Raw genomic sequence first — 13177 nt, forward strand, 5'->3', positions numbered from 1 at the left:
GCCAGACGGAGCTAGCTCCCGCCCTCTATCTATTTATACCTGCCTTTCCTGTTCCTCCTTTGCTTTTGATTCTTCCCATGTGGTTTCCTGGCCTTGCTGCAGCTCCTAGCTATTTGACCTTGCTTCATACTACCCCGGCTTACTGACTACTCTCCTGCTCTGCGTTTGGTACCTCGTACATTCCTGGTTTGACTCGGCTCGTTCACCTCTCTTGTTGCTCACGGTGTTGCCGTGGGCAACTGCCCCATTTCCCTTTGCTTGTGTCCCCTTGTCTGTTTGTCTGTCTTGCACCTACTGAGCGTAGGGACCGTCGCCCAGTTGTACCCCGTCGCCTAGGGCGGGTCGTTGCAAGTAGGCAGGGACTGAGTGGTGGGTAGATTAGGGCTCACTGTCTGTTTCCCTACCCCCCTGTCATTACATAATCACAAGCCCATATACCTAGGCTACCCTGGTCCCTCACTCTATTATGGACCCCCTTGAGACCCTGGCTCAGCAAATGCAGGGTTTCTCCCTACAGGTCCAGGCCCTGGCTCAGAGGGTCAACCAGCCTGACGCTGCCATGGTAGTGCCCCTCACCTCACCTCTTGAACCCCACCTCAAGTTGCCTGACCGGTTCTCAGGGGACCGGAGGACTTTTCTCTCCTTTCGGGAGAGTTGTAAGCTCTACTTTCGCTTAAAGCCCCACTCCTCAGGTTCTGAGAGCCAGCGGGTGGGTATAATTATGTCCCAGCTCCAGGAAGGGCCCCAAGAATGGGCCTTCTCCCTGGCCCCTGACGCCCCTGAACTTTCCTCCGTTGACCGTTTATTTTCTGCTCTCTGACTCATTTATGACGAGACTGACAGGACTGCCTTTGCCGAGAGTCAGCTGGTGACCTTACGTCAGGGTAAGAGACCTGTGGAGGAGTATTGCTCTGACTTTAGGAAGTGGTGCGTAGCTTCTCGGTGGAATGACCCTGCCTTAAGGTGCCAGTTTAGGTTGGGTCTGTCGAACGCCCTGAAAGACCTGCTAGTTAGCTATCCCTGTTCTGACTCCTTAGACCAGGTTATGGCTTTAGCGGTACGACTTGACCGAAGTCTCAGTGAACGACAACTTGAACGGTTTTGTGTTTTCCCCTCTGACTCCCCCATGATGCCTCCCGAGGTCCCGTTGCTTCGCTCTTCCACGGAAGACTCGGAGGTACCTATGCAACTCGGGGCCTCCGTGTCCCCCCAACAACGTAGAGAGTTCTGCAGGAAGAATGGTCTCTGCTTCTATTGTTTGGATGACAAACATCAAGTGAACACCTGTCCTAGGCGTAAGAATAAGCAGCCGGAAAACTTCCATGCCTAAGTGATCATCGGGGAGGTCACTTGGGCGCACAGGTATTTCCTGTAAATATGAAACGTAATAAAATCTTGCTTCCCTTTCAGGTCTCTTTTGGTGGTAGGTCTGCTACCGGCAGTGCCTTCGTGGATTCAGGGTCTTCTGCTAATATCATGTCTGTGGAATTTGCTATGTCTCTAGCTATGCCTTTGATTGATTTGCTTAAACCTGTCCCGGTAGTGGGTATCGACTCCACTCCTCTTGCTAATGGTTATTTTACTCAGCATACCCCTGTTTTTGAACTCCTTGTTGGCTCCATGCATTTGGAGCAGTGCTCTGTACTGTTGATGCAGGGATTATCGTCCGATTTGGTTTTAGGCCTTCCCTGGTTGCAGTTGCATAATCCCACGTTTGACTGGAATACTGGGGAGCTTACCAAATGGGGTAATGAATGCTTGACGTCATGTTTTTCTGTTAATTCTATTTCTCCCCCTGAGGAGGTGAACACGCTACCTGAGTTTGTTCAGGACTTCGCCGATGTTTTCTCTAGGGAGGCCTCCGAAGTGTTACCTCCTCATAGAGAATACGATTGCGCTATCGATTTGGTACCAGGAGCTAAGCTCCCTAAGGGTAGGATATTTAATATATCCAGGAATACCTGGCCAAGGGTTACATTCGCCCCTCTACTTCTCCGGTAGGTGCTGGCTTCTTCTTCGTAGGGAAGAAGGATGGTGGTCTTAGGCCATGCATTGACTACCGTTATGTAATGGCAGGAAGGAGGTGAAGGGAAAGTGAGCCCTAATCTACCCACCGCCCTGTCCCTGCCTACTTGCAACGACCCGCCCTAGGCGACGAGGTACAACTGGGCGGCGGTCCCTACGCTGGCTAAGTGCACAGGAAGACAAACAGGGAACACGCAAGGGAAGGGGCAGTAGCCACGGAACGCCACGAGGAAACGGGGCGGCGAACGAACAGTCAGGACCAGGAAGAAGTGAGTACACCCGAGCGGACACGGAGACAGAAGCAAGCCAGGGCAAGCAAAGCAGGTCAAGCAGAACTGCAGCAAGGCAGAAGCACGGCAGAAGCAGGCTGGAGCAAGCAGCAGTGGGGCCAGGAATCCAAAAGAATTACAAGCACTGAGGGAGAGCACAGGGCAGGTAATAAAGGGCAGGGGGCGGAGCTAACTCCGAGAGACCAGGCCGCGATAGGCTCTCCCACTCCTGAGCCTGCCACCCTGGTTGGTGGGAGAAGGTGTCAGTCGAACAGGTCTGGCCTCAGGTGTGGATTGATTAATCCCAGGAGTGTAGCTAGATGAAGTACCTGGCAGATCCCTAACACGTAACTTGAATAAGGTCACTGTAAGGAACCAGTATCCCCTTCCTTTGATTCCTGATCTCTTTAATCAGGTTCAGGGGGCCCAATGGTTCTCTAAGTTTGATCTACGGGGGGCGTATAACCTTATCCGCATCAAAGAGGGGGATGAGTGGAAGACTGCGTTTAACACGCCCGAAGGTCATTTCGAATACCTCGTCATGCCCTTTGGGTTGTGTAATGCCCCCGCGGTCTTCCAGAATTTCATAAATGAGATTTTAAGAGATTACCTGGGGGTATTTCTTGTAGTGTACCTTGATGACATACTTGTGTTTTCCAAGGACTTGTCCTCCCACATTGAGCATGTCAGGAAGGTGCTCCAGGTCCTTCGGGAAAACAAACTGTTTGCTAAGACCGAAAAATGTGTGTTTGGGGTGCAAGAGATACCATTTTTGGGTCAAATCCTCACTCCTCATGAATTCTGCATGGACCCCGCCAAGGTCCAGGCTGTGGCGGAATGGGTCCAACCTGCCTCCCTGAAGGCGTTACAGTGTTTCTTGGGGTTCGCTAATTATTACAGGAGATTTATTGCTAACTTCTCGGTCATCGCTAAGCCTCTTACGGACCTCACTCGCAAAGGTGCTGATCTCCTCCACTGGCCTCCTGAGGCTGTCCAGGCTTTTGAGGTCCTTAAGAAGTGCTTTATCTCGGCCCCGGTGCTGGTCCAGCCCTACCAAATGGAGCCATTTATCGTGGAGGTTGACGCATCCGAGGTGGGAGTGTGGGCTGTCTTGTCCCAGGGTACCAGGTCCCTCACCCATCTCCGTCCCTGTGCCTACTTCTCCAGGAAGTTTTCGCCCACTGAGAGTAACTATGATATTGGCAACCGCGAACTCTTAGCCATTAAATGGGCATTTGAAGAGTGGTGCCACTTCCTGGAGGGGGCTAGGCACCAGGTAACGGTCCTTACCGACCACAAGAATCTGGTTTTCCTAGAATCTGCCCGGAGGCTAAACCCGAGACAAGCTCGATGGGCGCTATTTTTTACCAGATTCAACTTTTTGGTTACCTATAGTGCTGGGTATAAAAATATTAAGGCCGATGCACTGTCGCGTAGCTTCATGGTCAGCCCTCCTTCGGAGGAAGATCCTGCTTGTATTTTGCCTCCTGGTATAGTCGTTTCTTCTATTGATTCTGATTTAGTCTCTGAAATTGCGGCTGATCAAGGTTCAGCTACGGGAACCTTCCTGAGAACAAGCTGTTTGTTCCCCTGCAACTCCGGCTAAGGGTACTTAGGGAAAATCATGACTCCACACTATCTGGTCATCCAGGCATCCTGGGTACCAAACACCTCATTGCCAGAAACTATTGGTGGCCTGGGTTGCCTAAAGACGTTAAGGCCTACGTCGCCGCTTGTGAGGTTTGTGCCAGGTCCAAGACTCCCAGGTCCCGACCAGCGGGCTTACTACGTTCTTTGCCCATTCCCCAGATACCTTGGACCCATATCTCCATGGAATTTATCACCGATTTGCCTCCATCTCAAGGCAAGTCGGTGGTGTGGGTGGTAGTAGACCGCTTCAGTAAGATGTGCCACTTGTGCCCCTCAAGAAACTACCCAATGCTAAGACGTTAGCTACCTTGTTTGTCAAACACATCCTGCGTCTCCATGGGGTCCCTGTCAATATTGTTTCGGACAGAGGAGTACAATTTGTTTCATTGTTTTGGAGAGCCTTCTGTAAAAAGTTGGAGATTGATCTGTCCTTCTCCTCTGCCTTCCATCCTGAAACTAATGGCCAAACTGAGAGGACTAATCAGTCTCTAGAACAATATTTAAGGTGTTTTATATCTGACTGTCAATATGATTGGGTCTCATTCATTCCCCTCGCCGAATTTTCCCTTAATAACCGGGTCAGTAACTCGTCAGGGGTCTCCCCCTTTTTCTGTAATTTTGGGTTTAATCCACGGTTCTCCTCCGTTTCACCTAGTAGTTCCAACAATCCCGAGGTAGAGGTCGTTCATCGGGAACTGTGCACAGTCTGGGCCCAGGTTCAGAAGAACCTAGAGGCGTCCCAGAGCATACAAAAAACTCAGGCAGATAGAAGACGTTCTGCTAACCCCTTGTTTATGGTCAGGGATCTGGTGTGGTTATTATCTAAGAACTTGCGCCTTAAGGTCCCGTCCAAGAAGTTTGCTCCCCGGTTTATAGGGCCGTATAAGGTCATTGAAGTCCTCAATCCTGTCTCCTTCCGACTGGAGTTGCCCCCATCTTTTCGTATACACGACGTGTTTCATGCCTCCCTCCTTAAACGCTGCTCCCCGTCCTGGGCTCCCTCGAGGAAACCTCCTGTTCCCGTTCTCACCCCTGAGGGGGTGGAATTCGAGGTGGACAGCAAGATGGTCCAAGGCCCCCTCCAGTACCTGGTCCATTGGAGAGGATACGGGCCTGAGGAGAGGACTTGGGTACCCGCCCGTGATGTTCACGCTGGGGTATTGGTCAGGAAGTTCCACCTTCGTTTCCCCAATAAACCAGGTCCACTTAGAAAGGGTCCGGTGGCCCCTCATAAAAGGGGGGGGGGTACTGTAAAGGATCTGCCAGGCACAACTTCTGTGTATACGCCCATTGGTAATCAGTCTGCACCTGGTTCTATGTCTCTGAGACTGACTCCATCTTCCACCACTCAGGATGGCAGGCTTAGGAGTGGGAGAGCCTATCGCAGCCTGGCCAGATGGAGCTAGCTCCCGCCCTCTGTCTATTTATACCTGCCTTTCCTGTTCCTCCTTTGCTTGTGATTCTTCCCGTGTGGTTTCCTGGCCTTGCTGCAGCTCCTAGCTATTTGACCTTGCTTCATACTACCCCGGCTTACTGACTACTCTCCTGCTCTGCGTTTGGTACCTCGTACATTCCTGGTTTGACTCGGCTCGTTCACCTCTCTTGTTGATCACGGTGTTTACACGAGCGTGATATTCGTGCGTGCGACACGCATGCTTTTCACGCGTGTCGTACGCACCTATATTAGTCTATGGGGGTATGCAGACAGTCCGTGAGTTTTGCTCAGCGTGAGTCCGCTGAAAAAAATTCACGACATGTCCTATCTTTGTGCGCTGTTCGCGCATCACGCACCCATTGAAGTCAATGGGTGCGTGAAAACCACGCATGCCGCACGGAAGCACTTCCGTGCGAACTGCGTGATTCGCACAACAGCTGTCAAACTCTGAATGTAAGCACGTGGTGCTTTTCTGTTTACAAACATCCAAACGGAGTGTCATAATGATGGCAGCTGCGTGAAAATCACACAGCCGCGCATCATACGCTGAAGACACACGGAGCTGTTGTGTGCCTTTTGCACATGCAAAGCACCGCGTTTTTTGCGTGCGCAAAACGCACATGCTCGTGTAAACCAGGCCTAAATATGACCTCCTGATGCTGCAAATTCAACAAATTACCATTTTAGTTCTCTTTACAACCTTTAAAATGTTTTGATCTCTGTTGTGCATAATAATTTGAAAAAGTGCATTTTGAGTTTTTTACTTCTAAAATAAAATCTGTTATCATTAGGAGATTTGTTCAATAAAATTTGCATTATACACCCAACGGTTGATGGCTTGAGGCTGGGTTCACACGACCTATTTTCACGCGTAAACGAGGCATATTATGCCTCGATTTACGCCTGAAAATAGGGCTACAATACGTCGGCAAACATCTGCCCATTCATTTGAATGAGTTTGCCGACGTATTGTGCAGACGACCTGTAATTTACGTGTCGTCGTTTGACAGCTGTCAAACGACGACGCGTAAATTGACTGCCTCGGCAAAGAAGTGCAGGGCACTTCTTTGCAACGTAATTTGAGCCGTTCTTCATTGAACTCAATGAAGAGCAGCTCAAGATTTATGAGCGTCACAGACGCCTCGCATAATACGAGGAGGAGGAATTATGGCTGAAACGAGGCAGCTGTTTTCTCCTGAAAACAGTCTGTCATTTCAGCCGTAAAAAGCCTCTCATCGTGTGCACATACCCTGAAGATTATACTGACTGTAATTTGTATCGACTATTTAGGAAAATCAGCGAAAAATAACATTTGCATAATAATTTGGAACGCGGTGTAATCAGTTACATTTTAATATGGTCACTCTGTTTTGACAAAAAATCTTTTCATTGTGACATCTTATAATTTATCACTAAGCAATGTCTCTGCATTTATGACATTTACAGCATCCTGTAACATTTACATATGCTTTCCATATCCAAGAACTATAATAAATCACTAAATAAGTAAACACTCAGATTTAAAATTTTAATGTAACATGAAAGGAATGAAAATGTGCAAAGATATATAGAAAAGAATAAGCAGAGAGCCCAGGTATATCAAAAAGAGTAAAGGAAAATTTCCGGTACGGCGTCACCTAAAAAAAATAAACAATGCATTAGCAGTGGAAAAAATTAAAATAATATTGTACTTAAAAATGGGCACAGGGAACCAATACCACAATTGTTAATTATTTCAGAAAGCCGTTTCACAATATGTTATTTTATGTAATAGATAAAAATCCATATATTTATTAATGTACTGTAATTTGCCAAAAGGCCACAGAAGAGGTGCCCAGGAGAATAGCTGGGGGGGGGGGCAGGCAGGGCACAACTCTCAGAAAGGGAGGGGGAGCGCTGCAGAGCAGCCGTACCAAACAGCTGATAGTTGCTGACAGGCACCCTGTATGTTGGGCGGCTGCAGCAGCTATCAGCGTTAGGAGGAGGCAGAAGGTCTTGCGGCGGCGTTCTGCCTGGGGTCGGTGCCGGCCCAGGAGTGGACCAGTCCAGTCACCTGACCTGGACTGGTCCACTCCAGGGCCGGCACCGACCCCAGTCAGAAGACTTCCTGCCTTCCTCATAACGGTGAGTCACGTTAGGCAGAGCAGAGAGTGGTAGCGATAGCCTCTCAAATCTGCGGGTGAATTGCGGTCCAATTAATTTCTATGGGCCCATGCACACGAAGACACTCTGCGGCCGTCTGAGCCAAAAATCACGGCCGTGCACACCACTACGATAGTGTGCATGAGGCCATATAGTAAAAAAAATTGTAAATAAAAAAAAAACACCTCATTGATTGGTAGAGAAAGCAAACATGTCGAGGGGGAAGGAGATGCCGGGAAAGAAGTTGGGGGGGCCCAAATTTGAGTCTTTGCCCCGGATGCTGGAGAACCTAGCTACGCCTCTGGAGGTACCAGTGTTTATGCTCTGTAATTTGTCTTCACTATTTATTATCCCTGTGCTGTGACACATTTCTGTGCATTATCTTTTAGCTTTGTCACCTCATTTCCTACCCCTACACTGTGTTATTTATCCCTGTACTTGGAAATCTCAGCATTTATTACCACTGTGTGCATATTCCCTGTATTATGATGCTGTGTTCATTATCCCTGTACTGAGACTTTGTTTCTTAGCCATTATTTGTGACAACACTATGCGGGGAAAAGATCACACCACAAACTAATGATATTGGGCTAGTCTAAATTTATACACAACAAACTATGCGCTGTTCCGTGTGAAAAATAGAGTACATCATCACCTATCAAGAAAATACACAGAAAACCAAATATATAACAAGTCTTTATTAGTCGTAAATGATCGATTAAAAAGCACCACACATAAAAAAAATATTATACACACATTACCAAAGATAGATGGATCCCTCCAACGGTTGGCCCTTATACGTATGCCCCAGAAGAAGCTACGTGTGAAACACATGTAGAGGTTGGATCTCTTTACTGACTTGGTCTGTATGCCTCATTTTGCGAGAGTTGGGTTTTCCATTTTTTTAGTTTTGAACCTGCTATATATATTAATGTTTTTAACCATTGCACTACTTGCATTTATACCCTATTGGGCTATTATGAGGTGTAAGGGCCCACCAGTGGGAGGCATGCAAATATCTTAAATAATGTGTGTATAATATTTTTTATATATGGTACTTTATAATCATGTATTTATGACTACTAAAAATGTGTTATATATTTATTTGCTGGTTTTCTGTTATTTTCTTGATTTGTGATTTTGAACACTATGGAGGGAGTTTAATAACTTTTCTACGCCAGTTTTCTGCCGTAAAAAAGTTGCAAACAAAACAGTTTTTTTTAAATTTTTTATAAAGACTGCCATATAAATCTCCTCATATATTTATTATCCCTGTTCTTTATTAGTCTGCCTGTTCCATTACATCACTTTGTTCATTATTTCCATACTGTGACATCCTATGAAATCTTTGACATCACGTTCTTTATTATCTCTGTAGATCATTTTCTGGGTTGTGAGATGCAGAGGTTGCAGTTGCTCCATGAAGAAAAAGGTGCCTCATGTGGCCCAACAGTTCCTCTGACACATAAGAGGATACAAGCACTACCAAATTACATGCAAAGTTTGGGGGCCATGTCGCATCGGGGACAAGAAATTTCATATTATACCTCGGTTTCTTTCTTTCCTTTTTCTGTTTTATATGAGCTTTACTTACTTGTGATGTTTAGTTATGTTCATTCCCTTTTTAGTATTCATACTATAGGGAGAACTGGTTTAGTTTCCGCAAGACCCAGGTCATTCTACAAAGATAATTGCAAGGACATTAGAAATGTGAGAATTTCATAAAAGACCTCAAAGCTAGAATGTCCTGATATCCATACTTACCAAAATGCGATCCAAAACCTCACCACCTATGCCCTATTGTAGAAATAGAAGAAGAAAATGTCATTAAGAGCCTCCATCAGGGGTTATTTTGGCCATTCCGGTATATTTGAAAGAATAGCGCAGTCTACCAAGCTATTCTTCGCATCAAAAATATCACAACCCTGACTGACCCCATTAAAACCAATTAGGGTCCATCAGTGACAGTTTTGTCACAACGTGATGGCTTCAGCTATATTCCATGAGGCTAGCGTGAATAGAGACTAAATTAAACACATGAGATATTATTTATGTTCAGAAGATGATTAAAAAAAAATATTTAAATGTTCTCAGTGTGTTATTACCAGGATTTCGGCCACTTTTGGTAGTATATCCTCCTGTACATGACAAAAAAAAAAGCATAAATACAGTTTAATGAAACTAAATGGGAGTTCCACAATGAATAATCACATATACAAATTATTTTTATTAGTTATCATATAGATGGAATGAAACCAAACCTTAAAGACATAGACCCTTAAAGAGATGGCCCCACAACACACTTTAGTCCTAAAATCTCCCAAGAGGTGTAAATAGCCACAGGAAGTGTTTACAATGTTTAAAGTTTAGTAGATGAATTTTTTTGCAACTTTCTTGGTTCTTTCCTCCCCTCTGTGCCGTGCCAAACGGTAGAGATTGTGGGAGGGATCCAGCAGAGGCACATGTGATGGTGCTACAAAGGCTGTTTACTACAAGCCCCATAATGCCTTGCGTTTGCCTCTTCCCCATTACCCCCCAAAGCTTCCTCATTGCTGCTTACATAGTGTCCTTCCCCTATGCTGTGATCAAAAGAATGTGCATAATAGTCCATGCACGTACTGAATCCTGTCTTAGCAGGAATGTAGTTCTTTTCATACCAATGATATGTCCACTTATTACTATCCCTCCTAGAATGTTCCCTTTTTCTCCCCCTCCTTGTCACACTATGCATGATCAGCTTTTCTAGACCCGACTAGAAGAGAGAGGCAAAAGTACAACAGTTAGATCAATGTGCTGTTACATAGCTAGACCGGCTGCACAGTCAGTGCATCTATGCATGAGTGTCCTCCAGTGAAAGCATCACTGGAAGGACCTGCACAGAGCTGTTCAGAAGAAACAGCAGGGGGCGCAAATCAAGGCAAGTAGGTGCAATATCTCTGGATCTATCTATATATTTGTTTTATAAAATTCCTATTATGAACATTTTTAGTTAGGAATAATTTAATTGCCACTTTCATTTGTGGGACAACCTCTTTAAGTCAGTCACAATGACATTTTGTGAGGAGGATACAGCATAGAAATGTACCAGAGAGTATAATTAGAACATTTCCCATTCTGCAATTACATAGTCATGATCTCTGTACATGTTTTTACATGGGATTAGTATAAGGATATCCAGGTGCTGGGACCCTCATTGATCGAAAAAATTAGGGGCAGTGGGGCTCTTCACAATGTCATACTGAATTTCTAACATTTTCTATGACATGTCTAAAGACACTATCTATCAGAAAACTAGTTGTGTTGCCAACCAATCACAATACAACTTTCATTTCTTTCTTCGGCCCGGACACCTTTCTGTAAGTATACGGGAAGGTGTACGTCGCCCATAGAAATGAATGGGTCCGTAATTACAGATAACATCTACAGTCTTGTGCATTACTGTACTGAGGCTCAATTCACATCTGCTTTGTGGCTTTCGTTTTTAATAGAACCAATGATGCAGTGCCGGATATCTGCGACAACCACAGGCCACTTTGACAAAGTGTCCTCTGGGTTCCACCGAGATGTTTGTCGATTGGACAGGGATAATCTGCTATGGGGGCTCTCAACAGAGTTTCCAAAAAACATATGAACAAAGCCTTAGCTCACAGAGCATTGTCTAGACTAGATACAATTGTATCCACCTCTCAGCTTAGAGCAGGGCTAGGTATGTAATGGTTGAAGCCCTGAATGCAAACAAGAATTTTCTCATTCACAGACAAACAAATATCTTGAAAATATTGAAAAACACAAAGTATATTAGGGTCTGTTCACATCTTCATTGGAGGCGTTATTCTTTCCTGTAAAACCATGGACACCTTGACAGAAATCCAACAAAACCTATTCAAGTCAATGGGTTCCATCGTGCGCCGATGTGTCCATCATAGAACGGAATCGGGGCTTCTGCACCTCTGACGGAACAACGTAAACACCGACACAGATGCGTACAGACCCTTAAAAAGTTGTAGCCATTTCTACTCATACAGTGATTAAGCTTTATTTGCATAAAACCAAAAAACCCTTTTTAACATTACTACTTGAATGTGTGTTTACAATGTTTCTTCATGAAAGGCATTTAAATTAATTGCTGGTATTGCATTACTTACCAATATATCACATGTTACATTCTTAACATCTTGTATATGGTCCAGAACATTCTAAAATAAAATAAAAATAGCCGTTTTATATATATATATATATATATATATATATATATATATATATACATACGTATGTAACGTGTTACTGTGTAGATATGTTTAGTAATATAAGTTTCTATTCACACTGTAAGGTGAGCCAAGGGCACTATAAGGGCCTGTTCACATCAGAGTCAGGGTTCCGTGATGGGTTTCGTCAGACCTTTCCGTCTGAGAAATCCATCAGCGGAAAGGCAAGAGGAAACCGTAGCTTCCGTTTGCATTACCATTGATTTCAATGGTAATGCTTCCTTTGCAAATGGTTTCCTTTTGGTTCCGTAAGGTTTCCGTTTTTTCGGCGTAATGAATAGCGCAGTTGACTACGCTATTGATTCGGTCAAAAATAAGGAAACCTTACGGAACGGACACTAATGGAAAACATTAGTAGCGAAAGCATTACCATTGAAATCAATGGTAATGCAAACGGAACGCTATGGTTTCCGTTCATGGGTTCCTCCGATGGAAAGGTCTGATGAAACCTATGAACGGAACCCCGATGCAGATGTGAACAAAGCCTAAATGCGAAAAAAATGTTTTGTAATATGACGTGTAAAAAAAAACTACACAGGCTTGTTCACACTGAGTTTTTTGCAGGCAGAAAATTCTGATTTTGATCTGCCTGCATGCCACGTTTTTCGAGGCTTTTGCGCGGCGTTCTTCGCTCACACCCATTGAGTGCCACGGGCAAAAACGCAGCGAAATACGCTTTCTCTGCCTCCCATTGATGTCAATGGGAAGTGAGAGACGTAAATGTCCGAAGATAGGGCATGTCGCTTCTTTGATCCGCGAGACGTTTTTTCCACTCGCGGGAAAAAACGCCTCCATCTCCCATTGAAATCAATGGGAGACATTTACGTACGTTTATCGGCGCGTTTTTCGGCGCGTTTTCTGACACGTTTTCCACGTCAAAAAACGTTTAAAAAAATCTCTGTGTGAACTGACACTATGGCTGAATATAAAAATATTTATTTTTTAAAATAGTAGCTTAAACAGTACATGATAATCCCAATTGTAATGTGAATACCAAAACACCTGGGAAATTTAAATGTTATCATCTTCCTCACCATTTCTGCTAAACAACAAGAAGAAAAATAAAAATGAATTTGTTGGAATTTTCCCTTGTAGACCTGTAGTTGATATGTAGACTGTAACCATAGAAACACATACTACAGGTGTCATTTAAAGGGAACCTGCCACTTCATGCTGCCCTCTCTGAAAGAGCATGCAGTAGTGACAGGCACGCTGTTTTGAACAATGTGTCTTTTATGTATGAATGTGGTATAGTTTGGCTAAACTTATATTGTATTAGCTGCAGCGAGCTGTGCATGCTGTGACCCTGGAGTCTGGTATATTCATGAACTATGGGCTTCCGCCGCCCGCCTGCACTGATTGACAGCTTCCTATCTATTATTGTGCATACA

The sequence above is a fragment of the Rhinoderma darwinii genome, chromosome 3, assembly GCF_050947455.1.
Source record: "Rhinoderma darwinii isolate aRhiDar2 chromosome 3, aRhiDar2.hap1, whole genome shotgun sequence".
Classification (NCBI taxonomy): domain Eukaryota; kingdom Metazoa; phylum Chordata; class Amphibia; order Anura; family Rhinodermatidae; genus Rhinoderma; species Rhinoderma darwinii.